This window comes from Mirounga leonina, unplaced genomic scaffold (genome assembly GCF_011800145.1).
Source record: "Mirounga leonina isolate KUSES-001 unplaced genomic scaffold, KU_Mleo_1.0 Mir_115, whole genome shotgun sequence".
NCBI lineage: Eukaryota > Metazoa > Chordata > Mammalia > Carnivora > Phocidae > Mirounga > Mirounga leonina.
Genome location: NW_023270268.1, coordinates 55,887,758 through 55,911,930, shown reverse-complemented (window position 1 = coordinate 55,911,930; position 24,173 = coordinate 55,887,758). Strand labels below are relative to the sequence as shown.

At 37.1% G+C, this 24,173-nt stretch overlaps 1 pseudogene; it reads right to left on the bottom strand.

Moving 5' to 3' along the window:
• Positions 1-1,217: 1,217 nt before the first annotated feature.
• Positions 1,218-1,761, bottom strand: LOC118000134 (annotated as a pseudogene).
• Positions 1,762-24,173: the final 22,412 nt, after the last annotated feature.

Here is a 24,173-nt window from a genome sequence, read left to right as displayed (position 1 = left end):
ATTTATTTCAGCAAATTCTTGCCCAGAAAGCTAAGGCTATAAATGAATAAATCTCTTTATTGTCAGCAAACTAATTTGTGTAACTGGACAAACTCCTATTAGAAGAATAGAAAGCTAAAATAAGCAAACAACTCACTTAGGAAATAATAATTTACTTATCAAGATTTGCTTCACTATCCTCACCTCATAGTGTCCATCAATTTTATACTATTATATCGCTGACTTGGTCTGATTACAACCAGTTTCTTACCTTGAAACCTCAAGCCACTTGGGAACATACTCAAAGATGTGTTAATATCTTCCATGACCAACCAATTTCTTCTAAGAATTATTAAGACTGTCAGAATGGTGTCCTCTCTTAATAAAATAAATTGAATAAAATTAATTTGTTTGAGTAATCAATTATGTTGTGTGATTTTCTGGAGAAACCAGTTAACAATCCTGGAAGTCACACTGAGATCCCATCAAAACACCCTTACTTCTATACTTCAAAATTCCCAACTTGGAAGCTGTATTCCTTGGAGAGCCCTTGGGTCTCCTTTCAGAAGTACCCCTAAGTGGTGATAGTGGGATAAGATAAGATAAGATAGTGAGGTTAAGTGAGATAAGTGCATTGTATCGGATTCCCAAATCCTTTCATCAAGCTTGCAAATATTTTTGCTAGGAATAAGCAGCCCTTTTAGGAATCCTTGATTACCTGATGATATATAAAAACTCTTGTTATGGGCAGAAACCAGCCTAATTAGTAATAACATGACTATCTGTTCTTGCCACATTTTGGGGTGAGTCATTAAGAGAAATGTCATAGAAAAGAGAATGTACCTAGGACCAATGTGGCCATCTCTCAAGCTGGATGTAAAAACACGAATTTAGATTTCAACAGAGCATGGTTCTTTACAGACAAATTTTCCCTTGTGAGAAATTTCCCCAGTCTCATCTTGTTTTGTCCTTAAGAGTCTGGTCTGGAAGTGACCTTCTCTCTAAAAATTCTGTCTGCCAGGAATTGAAAATTTGTCAGGTCTGCAGCAGAGGAAGCCAGCCATATACAGTTAGAGGCCTGGGAAATAAGATACACCAAGAACATAGTCAATGAATAATGTCTAGACTCTCAGAGGTCTGTCTTCTAAGTTGTATACGTTCTGTGTCAGATTGTTGCTTTTTTTTTTTTAATATTTTACTGAAAAGTTTTTATTGGTCTTTTGGGTAGAAGTGGGAATTTATTTTCCAGGAAGCATGATCCCATCATGCTTCTGCAGGAACCAGTGCATGGCCTCTTCCTTGCTGATTCTGTTTCTGTGTTTAGCCACAATGCAGGCTGTCCTGTGCTTTTTGTCTGTGATGGTGAAACCTGGCCTACCCAAAACCACATAGAAATCCAGACTGTAGATACCAATGCTTGGGTTATATTTGATCTGCAGACTGATGTGCTCCTGATCTCCAAATGATAGATTCTAGTACTGCAGAAATTGTTTCTGTTAACTCAAACACAGGCACCTTTAGACCTTTCTCCAGGATTTCCTCTGCCTTGACCCCATGGAATGTACAGTGGACAGCAAGTTTTTCATTTCTGTTGATGCCAAAGGATCTGATGCTTTATCTGGCTTTGAAGAACACAGGGGTCTAGCCTGTGAGCTGTCCCAGCACCTTGGCTGCCAGAGTCAGTCTGTCTCCACTCTCTCCCAACCCACAGATGCTGAGGCAGAGCTTGTGGCTGGGAAGTTCCCACATGGGGTTCTCCTTTTCACCTTGATCCTGTGCCATGATGGAGAACAGGAAGAGCCAGATTACTGCTGTGTATTCAAACTATGGTTCTAATTCTTTCACTTATCTTTAAAAATGGTATCATATCACCAAAGACACTTGAGAATTAAATGGCCCTTTGGGAATCTTCCAATATGAACAAAATATTCATTTGAGAACTACCAATAAGGAAGGAGAAGGGGTGTAAAATTCCAAACAGCCAATGATCTGCATTTTTATGTGAAAGTTCTTAAAGAAATTCGGATTCCAGGTTGTTTCAGTGAAATATATATTATAGAATTATAGATATATAAAGTTTTATATCCCCCTACACTACCCAAATCACAACTTGAAGAACACAATGGTCTTTATTAGTGGCTAACATTCCATAACCCTCTTTATAACCCATTTTCTTTTCATTTTCTCAGACCAGAAACATCTACAGCTTAATTGCTTAAAGTTGATCCTTCTTTGAAACAGGCAACAGCCTCATGGTTGATTTTAAGCCCTGGTCTCATTCTGTGCTGAAAACTATTATCTCAGAATTTTTAAAATTCTGAAAATATATAATTCAACACTTCCAAATCTATAACAGTTAGTTCATATCCTAATAGCAATATCAGATTTCTTTTAAAAAGGTGTACGAAAATAGAGTGGGAAGACTCTGAGGGTGATTTATAAGACTACAAATTGCATAGAACACCAGGCAGATTTGAATAATCTGATGTTGGACAACATCTTTTGAAGGTTTTACCCAGAGTCACTTTCTATAAAAATAGATTGAACTTTAATTCAATCCTGCAGGTAAGAAAAAAAATAAATCCACTGGAAACTTCTGGAATAAGTTAACAACACTACACACCATTTAGGAGTAGATTTTGAAGCAGATGTGACATTGTCTTTCTTTTCACTTTTTATGATCAGCCTTAAGCCACAACTAAATGGATTTAATCTGCAGGCTAAAACTAGACTGGTAAATGGCCCAACTGCCAGATCCTTAACTTCTCATTGGACATTTTAAAAGAGCCTTAGAACAAAAACAGACCCCATCCATTAAGCTTCTGAGGAGGGAATATTCTGATAAAGACACCTGAGGATACTGTAAGCAACAAGGACATTAGATAAATAGTCGTGCTGTGCTGGCTAAGAATCTCGTGGACTAAAATAAAGTTGGTGACCAGTAAAACTACTCCAAGAAGATATTGAGAACTTTATTTCTTATTTTTCTTTACTGTCACCCAGATTCCCTTGCTATGAGTTATTTTAATAAACCAGAAATGACTTTTTAGACAGTAACATCACAACATGCCAGGCAATCAAAAATCTAATACCTCTTCTGGTTCTGGAAAATATGGAGTAGATGCATTTATTTCTATCTCTTCAACCAAGTAAAGCTAAAACCCCTGGATGTTATATACAAAACCAGTTAGAAGAGACTGTTAATGGCAAGAAGAAGAAGGCAGATTGACTAGAAAGCCTGAAATGTGAAGAACAACATACTGGTGAGTCTGTTGTGTTTTCTTTTTGCCTCCTATATATTTCTGACTGCTGAAGAAGCCCACAACTAGAAGTTCCAATTGGCACCAAAAAAAAAAAAAAAATTTTTCAGGAAAAGTTTGTTCTCTCCTGCCAAAGAACCATATAAGCAGCAGCCTAGAAATACAGAAAAATGTTATAATTAACACCTACTCCAACAAAAACATTGAGGAACACACACACACACACACAAGGAAGGTGGAGTGAAGAGTCTAGACTTCACTTTCACTCATAGTAATGAGAAACCTCCCTCTTCCCCACTGAGGTGATGTCAGTGGAGGCTGAGAGGATAGCCCAATTTACCAATGCCCAGTGGTGACTGATATTTTTCTCAGTAATTGTTCGATTTATTTGCATTTTATATTGCTTACCTAGTATTTTTCTAATGTCTCCTGTTTTCAGTTCTAATATTTATTTATATCATATATGTATATAATATATATTATATAATATATATATTTTGCCAGAAATTTGCTTTATATCGAATCATTTCTAGAAACAGGTTTGATTATTTTGATCTTCTTTATGTAATTATTTTGTTTTCCACATTCACTCATATTTTGTCTTATACATACTTAATAGTTTTTAGATTCATAAACATTTTACTCTGACTTAATGAACTGAATTAAGCATTAGTTAGGAATATGTTTAGAGATAACAGTAAAAGCCATATAATAAGCCATATGATAACTAAATAGGACTTCAGTTTTCTCTTATTCTCAGAAAGACTGGAGATAGAGGAGGTTATGTAATCAAGATGGCAACGTAGATTGGTTCCAACCTCAGTCTCTCTCACAAGCAGAACAACTAGCAACTATTCATAGACAAGATGCCATTTTGAAAACCCCATCCCCAGGGATGGGGATGAAACATCCTCCTGGACCACAAAGACTGAGAAGGACCACATTAGAAGGTTAAGAGGAGCAGAGCAGCTGTACTTGGACCATATCACTGCTCCCCCAGGCTGACAGAGTACTGCACTGAGAGGCCCTCCCCCACCCCAGCCTATGGTTTCTCCAGTGGGTAAAGAGAACCCAAGGTGGATATGTAGGCCCCCAGCATTGTGAGATGCTTCCTGGGAGACCACTTGGGTCTTGCCTCATGGTGATCACCGGGGAAATCTGGGACTAGCCCATGGGAGATCAGTTAGAGATGGAGAAGGTGGTGGAGCTTACAGCAATCAGTGCCCAGATCTTAGGGGACCAAGTTCCTGCTTGCAGCTGTGTCCAAGCAGAGAGACCCTCGCCAGAGGTGCCCAGAAGTGAGATTGCTGGATCACATGATAGTTCTTTTTTTAATTTTTTGTACAATCTTCGTACTGTTTTCTACAGCTGCTGTATCCCACCAATTAATGGGTTCCAGTTTCTCCACAACCTTGCCTACTCTTATTATCTTGAAAAAATCTTTTTAGGCCCACATGCTGAAATTTATTCTCCTTTTCCATACCTGGACCAGTGGAAGGGAATGCCTATCTTTTAATTGTTTTGCTGAAGGAAGGAAAGCCTCCCACTTAGGGGAAGATCCAGGTATAATTCCCCTTCCCAGATTTTATATTGAGAAGATTTCTCTTGTAATAAAACTTAGAAGAAGGAGGCCTGGGGCTTTCTGCTCTACCTTCCCATATTATCTTAGTGTTATAGACTCCTGGGTTTCTATTAGGGTGGGGGGAGGGGGGAGAGTTCACCTTATGAGACAAAAGAAGGGATGGCTAGGCACCCTCCTTTCTGTTTTTATCTAATAAAATGCTAACCTGAAACACACACGTGTATGTGAAGAATGGAATATTCAGCCATAAAAAGAAGGAAATTCTGCCATTCATGATAACATGGGTGGAACTTGAAGGCATTATGCTAAGTGAAATAAGTCAGACAGAGAAAGAAAAATACTGTATGATTTCACTTACATATGGAATATAAAAAATCTAAACTTATGGAAACAGAGAGTAGATTGGTAATTGCCAGTCATACAGGGTAAAGTGGGCGGGGGGGGATGGGTGAATGTGGTCAAAGGATACAAACTTCAGTTATAAAATAAATTCCAAGGTTGTAATATACTGTATGGTCACTATAGTTAACAATAGCATATAGTATATTTAAAATTACTAAGTTTAAATTGCTAAGTTAAAAGTTCTTAACATATACACAAAAAAGTAACTGTGTCAGCTGATGGATATATTAACTAACCTTATAATGGTAATCATTTCACAATATATACATATATCAACTCATCACATTGTATACCTTAAACTTACACAACAATATATATCAATTATATATATCAACAAAGATGGAAAAATTTAAATAATTAAGAAAAAAGACTGCTGAGGGTCATTTCAAGGCAAGTTGAATCCACAGTACTTCTTTTTCTTAAAAAAAGATTTTATTTATTTATTTGACAGAGAGAGAGAGAGCATAAGCAGGGGGAGAGGCAGAAGGAGAAGCAGGCTCCCCGCTGAGCAGGGAGCCTGATAGAGGCTCGATATCAGGACCCTGAGATCATGACCTGAGCTGAAGGCAAATGCTTAACCAACTGAGCCACCCAGGTGCCCCTGAATCCACAGTACTTCTATGTAGGCATGAATTCTATCCTCCAAATCACCCCATCCTCTAAAATAGATGTTAACACTATTTCAGTAGTTCTATAGCCAATAAGAAGGAAGGCATCAGAAGAAATTAAGGATGCTTCCAAAATTTGCACAAAAATTTAAATATCAATGGTGAAAATACAGTCATATGTCTATGTCTAGTTATGGCTATCATAAACAGGTTTTCAGGTAGAAAATGTAGTCTCTAGGCTGAAGGTCATATACCAAGCTAAAAATCAGTAATTATATTACCATGGAAGAAGGGTAGAGAGGGATTTGTGTGACTTTACATCCTGTGCTAAAAATACTTACCGAATGATTGTCAGTCCATTTTCTGGTATAATATCTGCATTTGAAGTTCATGTTGTAGGCTGAATTGTGTTGCTCACCAATATTTATATGTTGAAATCCTAACTCCCAGTACCTCAGAATGTAAATGTGTTTGGACCCAAAAAGATATTTAAAGAGGTAATAAAGTTAAAAATCAGGTTTTTCAGGGTGGGCCTCTATCCTATCTGACTGGTGTCCTTATAAGAAGATTAGGGCACAGGTGTAGATATACGCCCTCAGGGAAAAGACACAGCCAGAAGGAAAGCATCTGCAAGCCAAGGAGAGAGGCTTCACCACACCTGCCAACACTTTAACTTCTAGCCTCAAGAACTGTACTTTGTTTAAATGTTTTCAAAGAAATAAGATGCTTAACAGTATTAAAAAGTTATAAATTTTTGTAAAGTTGATTATTCCTTTAAATTATTTTGAGCATGTGATTATCTCTAACTTTCTCTTTGCTTTATTGTTTCCACATTATAGTATTTTGTTTCTTTTTAACAAGCCCAAATTAGAAGGGCATCTTGCAAGTTGACATGGTACAAAATTGATTTTTCTGTTGTAATTTACAGTTGTTTCCAAAGTATTCAGTTGCTTGTGGTGAATAAGTCATCACACTTATCTTAACTAAAGCATTTGGACAATGCAGCTCCTGTTGTTGCAATTGATTACTTTAGTGTCTCAACTAAAAAAGGTATCTATGATTTCACACATTTCTGCCTCACAATCTTTTAGGAATGACAATTTTTACCAGTAGAGCTTTTGGAAGAACTCTTTTCTAAGATGTTAAAAATCTAACATTTGTTGAATAATGGTAAGGAAATGGTTCTGAATATTTCAGACAAAGAGAAGGAAGAGAAAGTTTAACGTACCCGAAGAAGAAATGTGTTGGTAATGTTTGAGGAAGAGCAAGGAGACAAATGAGCAAACATTGAGGTATTTATTTAAATTTTCCAAAACATTATGTAAGTTTTAAGGTGTACAACATAGTAATTTTATATATGTATATATATATGGAAAATGATTACCACAATAAGGTTAGTTAACACATCCATCATAGCTATTTTATTTTTATTTTATTTTTATTTTTTTGGTCAAAGGATACAAGCTTCTTGTTATAAGATCAATAGGGTCTGGGAATATAATGTACAACATGGTGACTATAGTTAACAATACTCTATTGAATAGGTGAAAGCTGCTAAAGAGAGTAAATTTTAAAGGTTCTCATCACACACATAAATATATATATTTTAACTGAATTTCTGAGTAGAAATCTTTGATTTTCTTTAGAAATCAGGGGCACCTGGGTGGCTCAGTAGGTTAAGCTTCTGCCTTTAGCTCAGGTCATGATCCCAGGGTCCTGGGATCTAGCCCTGCATTGGGACTTTCTGCTCAGCGGGAAGCCTGCTTCTCCCTCTCCCTCTGCCTGCCCCCCATGCTGCTTGTGTTCTCTCTCTCTATCAAATAAATAAATAAAATCTTAAAAAAACACAAAAATGTAAAATTAAAATAATATAAGCCTCCTCTTTCATTAAGGAAAATAATAATGTGAATATTACTTTAAAATAAATGTTTCTTTTTCTTTTTAAATTTTTTTATTCTTATGTTAATCCCCATACATAACATCATTAGTTTTAGATGAAGTGTTCCATGATTCATTGTTTATGCATAACACCCAGTGCTCCATGCAGAATGTGCCCTCCTCAATACCCACCACCAGGCTAACCCATCCTCCCACCCCCCTCCCCTCTAGAACCCTCAGTTTGTTTTTCAGAGTCCATCGTCTCTCATGGTTCGTCTACCCCTCCGATTTCCCCTGCTTCATTCTTGCCCTCCCGCTACCTTCTTCTTCTTCTTTTTTTTTTTTCTTAACATATATTGCATTATTTGTTTCAGAGGGACAGATCTGTGATTCAACAGTCTCACACAATTCACAGCGCTCACCATAGCACATATCCTTCCCAGTGTCTATCACCCAGTCACCCCATCCCTCCCACCCCACCCCCCACTCCAGCAAACCTCAGTTTGTTTCCTGCAATAAAGAATTCCTCATATCAGTGAGATCATATGATACATGTCTTTCTCTGTTTGACTTATTTCACTCAACATAATACCCTCCAGTTCCATCCATGCCGTTGCAAATGGCAAGATCTCATTCCTTTTGATGGCTGCATAATATTCCATTGTATATATAAACCACATCTTCTTTATCCATTCATCTGTCGATGGACATCTTGGCTCTTTCCACAGTTTGGCTATTGTGGACATTGTTGCTATAAACATCGGGCTGCACGTACCCTTTCGGATCCCTACTTTTGTATCTTTGGGGTAAATACCCAGTAGTGCAATTGCTGGATCATCTGGTAGCTCTATTTTCAACTTTTTGAGGAACCTCCATACTGTTTTCCAGAGTGGCTGCACTAGCTTGCATTCCCACCAACAGTGTAGGAGGGTTCCCCTTTCTCCGCATCCCCGCCAACATCTCTTATTTCCTGACTTGTTAATTTTAGCCATTCTCACTGGTGTGAGGTGGTATCTCATCAGGGTTTTGATTTGGATTTCCCTGATGCCGAGTGATATTGAGCACTTTTTCGTGTGTCTGTTGGCCATTTGGATGTCTTCTTTGGAAAAATGTCTGTTCATGTCTTCTACCCATTTCTTAATTGGATTCTTTGTTCTTTGGGTGTTGAGTTTGATGAGTTCTTTATAGATTTTGGATACTAGCCCTTTATCTGATATGTCATTTGCAAGTATCTTCTCCCATTCTGCCGGTTGTCTTTTGGTTTTGTTGACTGTTTCCTTTGCTTTGCAAAAGCTTTTTATCTTGATGAAGTCCCAATAGTTCATTTTTGCCCTTGCTTCCCTTGCCTTTGGCAATGTTTCTAGGAAGAAGTTCCTTCGGCTGAGGTCAAAGAGGTTGCTGCCTGTGTTCCCTTTAGGATTTTCATGGACTCCTGACTCACATTGAGGTCTTTCAACCATTTGGAGTCTATTTTTGTGTGTGGTGTAAGGAAATGGTCCCGTTTCATTCTTCTGCATGTGGCTATCCAATTTTCACAACACCATTTGTTGAAGAGACTGTCTTTGTTCCATTGGACATTCTTTCCTGCTTGGTGAAAGATTAGTTGACCATAGAGTTGAGGGTCCATTTCTGGGCTCTCTATTCTGTTCCATTGAACAATGTGTCTGTTTTTGTGTCAGTACCATGCTGTCTTGATGATGACAGCTTTGTAATAGAGCTGGAAGTCCGGAATTGTGATGCCGCCGGCTTTGCTTTTCTTTTTCAACATTCCTCTGGCTATGCGGGGTCTTTTCTGGTTCCATACAAATTTTAGGATTATTTGTTCCATTTCTTTGAAAAAAGTGGATGGTATTTTCATGGGGATTGCATTAAATGTGTAGATTGCTCTAGGTAGCATTGACATTTTCACAATATTTGTTCTTCCAATCCATGAGCATGGAACATTTTTCCATTTCTTTGTGTCTTCCTCAATTTCTTTCATGAGTAGTTTATAGTTTTCTGAGTACAGATCCTTTGTCTCTTTGGTTAGATTTATTCCTAGGTACCTTATGGTTTTGGGTGTAATTGTAAATGGGATCGACTCCTTAATTTCTCTTTCTTCTGTCTTGTTGTTGGTGTATAGGAATGCCACTGACTTCTGTGCATTGATTTTATATCCTGCCACTTGACTGAATTCCTGTATGAGTTCTAGCAGTTTTGGGGTGGAGTCTTTGGGGTTTTCCACATAAACTATCATATCATCTGCAAAGAGTGAGAGTTTGACTTCTTCTTTGCCAATTTGGATGCCTTTGATTTCTTTTTGTTGTCTGATTGCTGTGGCTAGGACTTCCAATACTATGTTGAATAGCAGTGGTGATAGTGGACATCCCTGCCGCGTTCCTGACCTTAGGGGGAAAGCTCTCAGTTTTTCCCCATTGAGAATGATATTTGCTGTAGGTTTTTCATAGATGGCTTTTATGATATTGAGGTATGTACCCGCGATTCCTATACTCTGAAGAGTTTTGATCAAGAAAGGATGCTGTACTTTGTCAAAAGCTTTTTCTGCATCTATTGAGAGGATCATATGATTCTTGTTCTTTCTTTTGTTAATGTATTGTATCATGTTGATTGATTTGCGGATGTTGAACCAACCTTGCAGCCTAGGGATAAATCCCACTTGGTGGTGGTGAATAATCCTTTTAATGTACTGTTGGATCCTATTGGCTAGTATTTTGGGGAGAATTTTTGCATTCATGTTCATCAGGGATATTGGTCTGTAATTCTCCTTTTTGATGGGGTCTTTGTCTGGTTTTGGGATCAAGGTAATGCTGGCCTCATAAAATGAGTTTGGAAGTTTTCCTTCCATTTCTATTTTTTGGAACAGTTTCAGAAGAATAGGTATTAATTCTTCTTGAAATGTTTGGTAGAATTCCCCTGGGAAGCCATCTGGCCCTGGGCTTTTGTTTTTTGGGAGATTTTTGATGACTGCTTCAATTTCCTTAGTGGTTATAGGTCTGTTCAGGTTTTCTATTTCTTCCTGGTTCAGTTTTGGTAGTTGATACATCTCTAGGAATGCCTCCATTTCTTCCAGGTTATCTAATTTGCTGGCATAGAGATGCTCATAATATGTTCTTATAATTGTTTGTATTTCTTTGGTGTTGGTTGTGATCTCTCCTCTTTCATTCATGATTTTGTTGATTTGGGTCATTTCTCTTCTCTTTTTGATAAGTCTGGCCAGGGGTTTATCAATCTTGTTAATTCTTTCAAAGAACCAGCTCCTAGTTTCGTTGATCTGTTCTACTGTTCTTTTAGTTTCTATTTCATTGATTTCTGCTCTGATCTTTATGATTTCTCTTCTCCTGCTGGGTTTAGGCTTTATTTGCTGTTCTTTCTCCAGCTCCTTTAGGTGTAGGGTTAGGTTGTGTACTTGAGACCTTTCTTGTTTCTTGAGAAAGGCTTGTATTGCTATATACTTTCCTCTTAGGACTGCCTTTGCTGCATCCCAAAGTTTTTGAATAGTTGTGTTTTCATTTTCATTGGTTCCCATGTATTTTTTAAATTTTTCTTTAATTTCCTGGTTGACCCATTCATTCTTCAGTAGGATACTCTTTAGCCTCCATGTATTTGAGTTCTTTCCAACTTTCCTCTTGTGATTGAGTTCTAGTTTCAAAGCATTGTGGTCTGAAAATAGGCAGGGAATGATCCCAATCTTTTGGTACTGGTTGAGACCTGATTTATGATCTAGGATGTGATCTATTCTGGAGAATGTTCCATGGGGACTAGAGAAGAATGTGTATTCCGTTGCTTTGGGATAGAATGTTCTGAATATATCTGTGAAGTCCATTTGGTCCAGTGTGTCATTTAAAGTCTTTATTTCCTTGTTGATCTTTTGCTTAGACGATCTGTCCATTTCAGTTAGGGGGGTGTTAAAGTCCCCTACTATTATTGTTTTGTTGTCGATGTGTTTCTTTGCTTTTGTTATTAATTGCCTTATATAATTGGCTGCTCCCATGTTAGGGGCATAGATATTTACAATTGTTAGATCTTCTTGTTGGATAGATCCTTTAAGTAGGATATAATGTCCTTCCTCATCTCTTATTACAGTCTTTGGTTTAAAATCTAATTTGTCTGATATAATGATTGCCACTCCAGCTTTCTCTTGGTGTCCATTAGCATGGTAAATGGTTTTCCACCCCCTCACTTTCAATCTGGGGGTGTCTTTGGACCTAAAATGAGTCTCTTGCAGACAGCATATCGATGGAGCTTGTTTTTTAATCCAGTCTGATGGCCTGTGTCTTTTGATTGGGGCATTTAGCCCATTTACATTTAGGGTAACTATTGAAAGATAGGAATTTAGTGCCATTGTATTGCCTGTAAGGTGACTGTTACCGTATATTGTCTGTGTTCCTTTCTGGTCTATGTTGCTTTTAGGGTCTCTCTTTGCTTAGAGGACCCCTTTCAAGATTTCCTGTAGGGCTGGTTTCATGTTTGCAAATTCCTTTAGTTTTTGTTTGTCCTGGAAGCTTTTTATCTCTCCTTCAATTTTCAATGACAGCCTAGCTGGATATAGTATTCTTGGCTGCATATTTTTCTCATTTACTGCTCTGAATATATCCTGCCAGTCCTTTCTGGCCTGCCAGGTCTCTGTGGATAGGTCTGTTGCCAATCTAATGTTTCTACCATTGTAAGTTACAGACCTCGTTTCCTGACATATTTTTATTGATTTTGAGAGGGGATCTCTGTGCTTCCTGGATTTTGATGCCTGTTTCCTTCCCCAAATTAGGGAAGTTCTCTGCTATAATTTGCTCCATTATACCTTCTGTCCCTCTCTCTCTTTCTTCTTCTTCTGGGATCCCAATTATTCTAATGTTTCGTCTTATGGTATCGCTTATCAGTTGAATCCTGCCCTCGTGATCCAGTAGTTGTTTATCTCTCTTTTTCTCAGCTTCTTTATTTTCCATCATTTGGTCTTCTATATTACTGATTCTCTCTTCTGCCTCATTTATTCTAGCAGTTAGTGCCCCCATTTTTGATTGCACCTCATTAATACCCTTTTTGATTTCTACTTGGTTAGATTTTAGTTCTTTTACTTCTCCAGAAAGGGTTTCTCTAATGACTTCCATATTTTTTTCAAGCCCAGCTAGTATCTTTAAAGTGATGATTCTGAACACTAGATCTGACATCGTACTAATATCCGTATTGAGTAGGTCCCTGGCAGTCGGTACTACCTCTTGTTCTTTTTGTTGAGGTGATTTTTTCCATCTTGTCATTTTGTGCAGAAGAGAATAGATTAATGAGAGAACAAAATGCTAGCAGAGTAACAATGTCCCCAGAAAATATACTCTAAACAAATCAGAAAAGACCTGAAGCAGTGGAAAAAGAAATGGAAAGAGAGAAAAAAGAAAAAGAAAAAGATAAAGATAAAAACAAACAAAAACAAATGAAACAAAACAACAACAACAACAAAAAAAACAGAATGTGATCAAATATGATCAGGCTGGTATATAGATCAGTGCCACACACTAGATTTGGGGTGTATTTCGGTCTGTTAGAAGAAAGTGCCTCCCAAAATTTTAAAGAAAGGAAAACTTATATATGTACAAAAATAAGGGTTGATATGATGAAGGGATGGAGTATGACTGTAAAGATGGAAATTATAAAAAATTTTATAAAAGGAATTGATAAGAAGTTGTTTGAAAAAGAAAGAAGAGGATTTAAAAAAAGAAAAAAGAAAAAAAAAGAGAGAATGTGATCAGGCAGGGGAATAGAAAACACCATATACTAGAGATTTAGGGTATATTTTGATCTGTTAGAAGAAACTATCTCAAAATTTGAAAGAGAGAACAACTTATATATATATGCCAAAAATACGGGTAACTACTATGAAGGGATAGAATATGACTCTAAAAATGAAAAATAAAAATGTTTTTTTAAAAATAGGGATTGATAAAATGTTGGTTGAAAAAGGGAAAAAGAAAAATTTAAAAAAAAAAAGGAAAAAAAAAAGACAGTTAAAAAAAATTAACTTTGAAAGACTAAAGAATCATGGTAAAAAAGCCATGAATCCTATTTGCATTATTCCCCTAGCGCTGGAGTTCTGCCGTTCTCATTGATCGGTAAACTTGGTCTTGGCTGACTGTTCTCGCTGATCTTCTGGGGAGGGGCCTGTTGCCGTGGTTTCCAAAGGACTTTGCTGGAGGCGGAATTGCCCCGCCCTTGCCCCCTCCCGGCTAAGTAATCTGCTCGGGTTTGCTCTCCCGGGCTTTTTTTCCCTGCAAGCTTTCCGTGCAGCTTTGGAGGTGGAGAGTGAAAATGGTGGCCTCCCAATCTCTGCCCCGGAGGAGCCGAGAACTCGGGCCCCGCTCCTCAGTGAACCCCCAGAGAAAAGCCGTCAGTCACTCCTGTCTCCCCGGTCTCCGGCCGAACTCCGTGCTCACCCGGCCTGTGACCGCGCGTTTCTATCTCTGGCACCCGACCCCGGGTGGAGTCTCCAAACCCAGCAGATCCCTGCGGTGCACTCCCGCGCGGCTCCTCCCGGGGAAGGAAGGTGAGTCTCCCCGGATCGGCCGCTTGTTGGGTCCCTGCTGGAGGACCAGGGGTCCGACTGGGCCGCGGATCACGGTTTATGGCCACCCCGAGCTGAGAGCCCGCGCCTGGGCTCCGCCTCTGCAGCCGGCTTTCCTGCTCCGATACCTGGGAGCTCTGCCACACTCAGGCACCCCCGGTCTTTCTGTGACCCCGAGGGTCCTGAGACCACACTGTCCCGGACGGTTCCACCCCCCACTTAGCCACCAGAGTGACGTCCCTCAGCGGTGCAGACTTTTAAAAGTTCCGATTTTGTGCTCCGTGGCTTTATCACTTGCCAGAAGCGGCGGACAGAGGCCCCTCCTCCGCCGTCTATCCTCCCGAATATCGCCTCGGATTCACTTCTCCGCACGTCCTACCTTCCAGAAAGTGGTTGTTTTTCTGATGAGAGAGTTGTTGCTCTTCTTTTCTTCAATCTCCTGTTGAGTTCGTAGGTGTTCAGAATGGTTTGATCCCTATCCAGCTGAATTCCTGAGAGGAGACGAAATCCAGGTCTCCTACTCCTCCGCCATCTTGCAGTAATGTCAATAAATATGTTTCTACTAAAAAGAAGCTATAAAGCAAATCACTTAGGGCTAAAAATATTCAGGCACTATGTTAAAATCCCTTCACTTTGATGATAAGGCAAGCTAAGAATACATAAGTTTGTGATACAGAAAACTAACTAAAAGACTTGCCTCTCTTCAGATGCAGGGGGGAATTTATATATAAATTCTGCTTGTCAATCATAATTGAAAGATTTCTTTTATTGTTTTTACATGCCATTTAGTGTAAAGGTGTGAGGACTCTCTTCTTACAGATTTATAAGACAACTACATCTAGAATTCAATTTTAAATCCACTAGCTTAAGGTATTTTCCTGGAGACAAGAAGTATGTTTTTATAAGAAACAAAAAATCCATAAAAATACTGCCCATAAATGACAACATCAAATTTTTTCTCTTCGTTCCTTTTAAATCTTAAAATATGTACACAGGGGCACCTGGGTGGCTCAGCCAGTTAAGTGTCTGACTCTTGATTTTGGCTCAGGTCATGATATCAGGGTCATGAGATCAAGCCCTGTGTTGGGCTCCACACTCAGCGGGGAGTCTGCTTGAGAGTCTCTCTCTCTCTCTTCCTCTGCTCCTTCCCCAACTCATGTCATAAATAAATAAATAAATAGATAGATAGATAAATATCTTAACAAATAAAATACATATACAAAATTAAAAGAGATTTTGATTTTGGTCAATATCTACTATGATCTTTTATGCATAATTTGTAAAGTAGGTATCAAGACACAAAATTATCAAAATAAAAGTGATTTTTAGAGTTTCCAAAGTCTAGATATATCATGGAACATGTTTTGTACTTTTACCTTTACTTCCATTTATGATGTCTTTAAAGTTGCATACCATAATAGTGAAAAATACTTATCCACATTACCATTCAAAAATTTGTAGTCAGAACTCCTATATACTAGGTATCCCCACTCTGGGAATAAAAAAGAGAATAAGGCCCACTGCCTATCCTCAAGAAGCTCGCAGTCTAGCAGGGAAGCCATTCCAATAAACAGAATGCAGCATTCAGTGGTGCCTGGGTGCCTCAGTTGGTTGAGCCTTGGACTCTTGAATTTGGCTCAAGTCATGATCTTGGGGTCATGGGATCAGGCCCTGTGTCAGGCTCCACACTCAGTGAGGAGTTGGCTTAAGATTCTCTCCCTTTCCCTCTGTCCTTACCCCCTCTTGTGCTCTCTATCTTTATCTCTCTAAAATAAATAAGTTAATCTTAAAAAAAAGAATATAGCATTCAGTATGAGAAGTGAAATGATCATCACATGCCTAGGGTGAGGTGGTGTATAAAGATAGGCAATGGACAATAAGGGTGAGGCAATAAATTAACTCAACAGTCATTCGGCAAATATTTCTTAATCTCTTACTATGAGCCAGATATTATTTGTATTTTTTTAAAGATTTTATTTTATTTTAGAGAGAGAGAGTGTGCACGCACAAGCAGGGAGAGGGGCAGAGGAGTGGGAGAGAGAATCTCAAGCAGACTCTGTGCTGAGCATGGAGCCAAATGGGGCTCAATCTCATGACCCTGTGATCATGACTTTTAGTGGAAATCAGGAGTAGATGCTTAACTGATTGAGCCACCCACGTGTCCCCAGACATTATTTTTATTGCTGAGGGCATGGTGATGAACAAAACTACCTTTACAAGGTTTACATTTCATCATGGGGAAAAAGATAATAGACAAACACACACAAGTAAGTTGTATTTCAGATGGTGGTAAGTGCTTTATGCCTCAAAGGACTTCTGAATTTGAACTTGATGATCAGCTGAGTGTAAGGAAGACTTGCTTAAGTTAACTTGACTGGGATCAGAAATCATGTCAGCTTTCATTCTCATTATCACAATGTAGAAAGAAGAAAAAAAGTGAATGAAAATCATTGTTCTACCATTCTAAGTTTGTATACACTATGGAAAACCAGGTCAAGAATGACTACTAAGCAATTCATAGTGAGTTTGAATAAATGAGCATGTGGGGGAGTAACAGAGGCAAAGATCTGGCTATTGGGTAGTTCAGGTGAGTAGAAATAAGTTTGGTATGAAAGGGTGAACTGAAGGGGAAAAATCTTTACCATTTTTAATTCTCTGCTCTCATCTTATATATATGGAGCATTCTTTTTAACCTGTCATCTAGCCTCTCCAGAGACTGTGGGGTGGGGTGGAATTAATGGATATGGAGAGAAACTTTCATATGTCTTTACATGAGACAAAGGAAAATGCAGCAGTGACTTTGTGTGTGTGTGTGTGTGTGTGTGTGTGGTAGGATTGGGAATTATGGAAAGAAATATAGAACAAAAGGCCATTTAGAGAAAAATATTTAATGTCTTACTTTGAGATGGGGATTATAACCCCAAGTCTGTGTCCTCATGATACCTGAATGAACATCACCCTTACTCCATAAGACTTTTTTTGTTGGGCGGGGAGATTAGATTAACATTTCTTTATTTTCCTTTCTTTTTTTTTTATTAACATATAATGTATTATTTCTTTCAGGGATACAGGTCTGTGATTCATCAGTCTTACACAATTCACAGTGCTCACCAAAGCACATACCCTCCCCAAAGTACATCCTCCAACCACACCATCCCTTTCACGCCCCTCCCCTCCAGCAACCCTCAGTTTGTTTCCTGAGATTAAGAGTCTTTTATGGTTTGTCTCCCTCTCTGGTTTCATTTCTTTCACTTTTCCCTCCCTTCCCCTATGATAGTCTGTCTTGTTTCTCAAATTCTTCACATCAGTGAGATCATATGATACTTGTCTTTCTCTGATTGACTTATTTCGCTTATCATAATACCCCCTAGTTCCATCCATGTCGTTGCAAATGGCAAGATTTCATTCCTTTTGATGGCTGCATAATATTCCATTGTGTGTGTGTGTGTGTGTGTGTGTGTATACATATATATACATATCTTCTTTAACCATTCATCTGTTGGTGGACATCTAGGCTCTTTCCATAGTTTGACTATTGTGGACACTGCTGCTATAAACATCAGGGTGCACGTACCCCTTTGGGTCACTAGATTTGTATCTTTGGGGTAAATTACCAGTAGTACAATTGCTAGGTCATAGGGCAGCTCTATTTTCAACTTTTTGGGGAACCTCCATACTGTTTTACAGAGTGGCTGCATCAGCTCGCATTCCCACCAACAGTGTAGGAGGGTTCCCCTTTCTCCACATCCTCACCAACATCTGTCATTTCCTGACTTGTTAATTTTAGCCATTCTGACTGGTGTGAGGTGGTATCTCATTGAGGTTTTGATTTGGATTTCCCTGATGCCGAATGATGTTGAGCACTTTTTCATGTGTCTGTTGGCCATTTAGATGTCTTCTTTGCAGAAATGTCTGTTCATGTCTTCTGCCCATGTCTTGACTGGATTTTTTGTTCTTTGGGTGTTGAGTTTGATAAGTTCTTTATAGATTTTGGATACTAGCCCCTTATCTGCTATGTCATTTGTGAATATCTTCTCCCATTCTATCGGTTGTCTTTTGGTTTTGTTTACTGTTTCATTTGCTGTGCAAAACTTTTTATCTTGATGAAGTCCCAATAGTTCATTTTTACCCTTGCTTCCCTTGTCTTTGGCAATTTTTTTAGGAAGGCTCTCTCTTTGTGTAGAGGATCCCTTTCAATATTTCTTGTAGGGCTGGTTTGGTGTTCGCAAATTCTTTTAGTTTTTGTTTGTCCTGGAAGCTTTTTATCTCTCCTTCAATTTTCAGTGACAGCCTAGCTGGATATAGTATTCTTGGCTGCATATTTTTCTTGTTTAGTGCTCTGAATATATCATGCCAGTCCTTTCTGGCCTGCCAGGTCTCTGTAGATAGGTCTGCTTCCAATCTAATGTTTCTATCATTGTAAGTTACAGACCTCTTTTCCTGAGCTGCTTTAGGATTTTCTCTCTGTCTCGGAGACTGGTGAGTTTTATATTAGATGTTGGGGTGTTGACCTATTTTTATTGATTTTGAGGGGCATTCTCTGTGCCTCCTGGATTTTGATGCCTCTTTCCTTCCCAAATTAGGGAAGTTCTCTGCTATAATTTGCTCCAATATACCTTCTGCTCCTCTCTTTCTTCTTCTTCTTCTGGGATCCCAATTATTCTAATGTTGTTTCACTTTATGGTATCACTTATCTCTCAAATTCCCCGTCACAATCCAGTAGTTATTTATCTCTCTTTTTCTCAGTTTCTTTATTCTCATTTTATCTTCTATATCACTAATTCTGTCTTCTGCCTCATTTATCCTAGCAGTTAGAGCCTCCATTTTTTATTGCACTTCATTAATAGCCTTTTTGATTTCAACTTGTTCTTGTTCTTTTTTTTGAGGTGAGTTTTTCCATCTTGTCATTTTGTCTAGAGGAGAATAGAGGACTGAGAGAACAAAATGCTAAAAGGGCAACAATGACCCCAGAAAAATATACACTAAACAAATCAGAAGAGACACAAAACCAGGGGAAAAGAAAGAAAGAAAAAAAAAAAAAAAGAATATGATGAGGTTGGTGAATAGAACAGAGCCACACATTAGGTTTTGAGTGTATTTTGGTCTGTTAGAAGAAATTGCCTCCCAAAATTTTAAAGAAAGAAAAACATATATTTATGTAAGTATGATGAAGGGATGGAATATGACTATAAAGATGAAAATTTAAAAAGATTTTAAAAAAGGAATTGTTAAGAAGTTGGTTGAAAAAATAATGAAAAAAAATTTTAAAAATGGTGAATGTGATCAGGTGGGAGACTAGGACAATGTTATACACTAGATTTAGGGTATATTTTGGTCTGTTAGAAGAAACTGTATCCCAAAATTTTAAAGAAAGAAAACTTGTATATATATATATATATATATATATGTAAGATTAAATACAATGAAGGGATAGAATATGACTAAAAATGAAAATTAAAAGAAACTTTAAAGAAGGAATTGATAAGATGTTGGTCAAAAAGGAAAGAAGAAAATTCAAGTAAAAAAATAGAAAAAGAAAAAAATAAAGAAAATTAAAAAAAAAATAACTTTGAAAGACTAAAGAATCATGGGAAAAAAGCCATGAATTCTATGTGTTGTATTCTCCTAGTGCTGGAGTTTTGCAGTTCTCATTGACCGGTAAATTTGGTCTTGGCTGGCTGTTCTTGCTGATCTTCTGGGGAAGGGGCCTGTTGCAGCAATTCTCAAATGTCTTTGCCTGAGGCTGAATTGCACCACCTTAGCCAGGGGCCAGGCTAAGTAATCGGCTCGGGTTTCCTCTCAGTAGCTTTTGTTCCCTGAAAGTTTTCCCTGTAGCTTTGGAGGATGAGAATGAAAATGGCAGCCTCCCAATCTCTGGTCCCAGAGGAGCTGAGAACTCAGAGCCCCACTCCTCAGCGAGCCCTCAGAGAAAAGCAGTCAATTGCTCCTGCCTCCCTGGTCTCTGGCCGCACTCTGTGCTCACCCCGGCCTGTGACCGAGCATTTCTATCTCTGGCACATGACCCCGTTTGGAGTCTCCAAACCCAGCAGATTCTTGCCGTGGGCTCCCATGCTGCTCCTCCCTGGGGGAAGAAGAGAAATCTCCCTGGATCTGCCACTTGTTGGGTCCCTGCTTGAAGAGCAGTGGCCCGATTGTGCCGTGGATCACAGTTTATGGCAACCCCAAGCTGAGAGCCCACTTCTTGGCTCTGTTTCTGCAGCTAGCTTCCCTGCTCTGATACCTGGGAGGTCTGCCACACTCAGGCACCCCCGGTCTTTCTGTGACCCTGAGGGTCCTGAGACCACACTCTCCCAGCGAGGGTTCCACACCCCCTGGTTAGCCCCTGGAGCAATGTCACTCAGTGGAGCAGATTTCTAAAAGTTCTAATTTTGTGCTCCACTGCTCTATCACTTGCTGGTAGCCAGCTGATGGAGGGTCCCTCCCCGCGTGGTCTATCTTCCCAAATATCGCCTCGGATTCATTTCTCTTCACTTCCAACCTTCCAGAATGTGGTCATTTTTCTGTTCATAGAGTTGCTGCTGTTCTTTCTTCAATCTCCTGTTGAGTTTGTAGGTGTTCTGCATGGTTTGATAACTAGAAAACTATCAGAGGGGGTTAAAATAAAAAATAATGGAAGAAGAAGTAATTTAAATAATATAATTAGATTTTTATTTTTAGTAGAACAAAAAAGTTATATGTGTCTAAATTGCTGGAGGAAGACAATGACAACTGAGTCTATGATGAGTTTAAGGGATTGAGTATCTGAAATTGTCTGGACATTTCAAAGGCAGTGGTAACCATTAAATGTATGTTGTTGCTTTTTAAAACTTTGTAACCACAGTAAACCTTTATGGTCAAGTAATGTTTTGTGAACTTAATAATTTTTAAAATGTATTTGTAAGGTCATGTGGGGATGTGAAACCATTAGTAGCTCCTGTTGTTAAAATGTAAGCATCTCATTAGCTAGGGATTGCATTTCTTTACTGCAAGTAAAAGAAAACATAACTCAAAAGTAGCTTACACAAAGTTTGCATTTTTCTTACATAATAGAATTCCAGAAGCAAATAGCCCAGGACAAATATAGTAGTTCTTTTTGTCATAAAATGCCCATGCTTTTCGTCATGCCCAATTATCTGTATCATATGGCTTGTCACCTGATAGCTACAAATGGCAAGTCCACATCCAGTATCATGACAATATTCCAAGAAGGATAGAGGAAAAAAAGGGCAAAGGACAAATTGCATGTTTCAATTCTTTTTTTTTTAAAGTGTTTTCTATCAAAAAAAAAAAAAAAGTGTTTTCTACAAATCAGTATCAGTAATTCTCTTATATGTATTGGCCAGAACAATAAATAAAGTTCAAGTGGTAAGCTTTCTAAAAGAGAAGGGGAGAATTGATATTTTGTGAGTAGTTAGTAGTGTCTACCTGTCTAAATAAAAATATACATCCAGATTCACTTTTTATTTTAAATAATTCTTTAAAATTGCTGCTATTTACACCAGTTGCTTATTCTGAAAACAATCCAATACTATAATTGTGTTTAACAATTTGAATATATAGAATAATTATAATTTAATAATGATAAACAAATGTTTTTAAATTTAACAGACTAAGAAAATCTCATAAACAGTGATCTCAGACATAGAAATCATATGCTGTATAGAATAATTAAAATAAATATCTATAGGGATTACATATTGGAAATCTTTCAAAACATGTTATATGACTACATCTGATAGCCTTTAGGCATCAATAAATTTCAACCCCAGATAATTTTTTAATCTACCTTTCTATCTGTTTCTAATAAACAAAGGCAGGAATAATTAGCAAACATTTTAAGATAATCATAAAGGACATGAAGCATCATAAAGCTGTCTGATGACCTTGAGATATTAAATACTTCATGCTGAATTAGGAAATGCATAATATATATATTCACATATTCATTCAGCACATATATACTTTGAACCAATTAGGTATACCCTATGCATAGCGCAATGGTAGTATTGAGAATCTATGATTCAACTTAGTGTTTTGAAATGTTTTATATAATTAACTGTTTTGTGGTTGATCAAAGGAAAAAGAAGTTCCTTTCTGAAAACATTTTTATCTTGTTTTATTAAAAAACTGTCTTTCAACGGTCATCACTAGGCTTAGTATAATTATCTTCATGATGTGAGGAGGCTCAAGCAGGGTGTAAGTCACAAGAAATGTTACAGACCTAAAAGGAAGATGAAACCAAGTGAGTGGATAAAATATCCTTCTTTCATAGGTGGGATCTAAGAAGGAATGTACTTCACAAATATTCCTTTCAGTTTGAGAGCAATTCAAAAAAGGAAAGGGTCAAGAGCACCATTGCTTCAACAGCTGACCTAGAATAGCTTTTCAATGGTTACAGGAAAGTATTCTCACTGGGAAAAGCAAAGGCTGCAACAACTACATGATTTTAACCTAGATCTGGTTCATACAACTGCCACCTTCTGGAATGGACAAGCAGTTAGTTCAAGTGGTTACATCAAGTCAGAATGGGAAGGATGTATGCATTATTCAAAATTCTGCATTGAAAATTCATTTAGTTGAAATAAATTGTGCTTAATTCTTAATTCTTGTTTCAAGCCAGGATACACGTGTTGATTGAATTATCACTATCAAGTGATAGATTTTCTGAACAACAATATATTTTCCCCACAAGCTATACAATAGCTTACAGGAAAAATGAACTTAGGAAAATTCATTTTATACAAAAGAATGTCATAATTAAGGTAATACAGAGAAATAAAATACATTTCCAGATATTACACTTCTAAATGAGATATAAGAATCCCCAAGAAGTTGGGAAAAAAGAAAATCATAGGATCTTAAGGGGAAAATTAATTTATTTTTTCTTTTTAAATTGTTGTTATTGTTATCAGTGTTATCAATTCTACAATCATGTCCATGTTCAGTGAGTTTTTCCAGGGATAACTGATCTGATGTTATTTATCTAACTAGCTTGTATTGGTCTAACAAATGTCATGATTTAAGATTTCTTGATCATCCAGTAGGGGCCTTTAGAAAGCTATCACTAATATATATACTATAATAAATTTATATTTATATAAATTACATATAAATTTATATTTATATGTAATTATATATAATAAATTTATATATAATTTATATTTCTATATAAATATTATAAATTATATATGAATATACATTTTGTTGTATACAATAAATAATATTTATAATATATTATATATCATATGTAATGATATATAATACCATATAACATGAATCATATTTATATAGCATTTTATATTATATTTTATATAAATATATACTTATATTTATGTATGTATTTATATATAAATATAAAAAATATTTATATAATTTTATATGGCATTATTTATATTTTATATTTCTGTTATATTTCTATTATATAAATACTTATATCTATATATCTTTATATAGTATTATATATAAATATATATATATTTTGTTATATATATTTTTCCTACAAATAATTTTAATTCTTCAGTTTATGTTAAATTCCACCTCTTATCACAGGGAAAAAAATAAATATTCACTAAGAAACATTTTTTTGTTGTGTGAATGACTGGTTTGGTAAATTTATCAAACTATCATCATTCAAAACATAATCATGTTTTAATTATGCTTTAGTTGGAAACATGAATTAGTGATTAAAAATAATAAGTTTGTGATATCACAGACTATTATCAGTGAATAATTCTAATTATTAACATTAAACTTGAAATCACTAATATATGTCAAACACAATATTATGTCACAAATCCACAACATTAGGCTTTTTAGTAAAGATAATATTACCATCCAGTTATAATAAATAAATCAGTAATATGTATATCTATTGTAAAAAGCACTGAATGCACTTAGATGTTTATTTTTAAATGATTTTT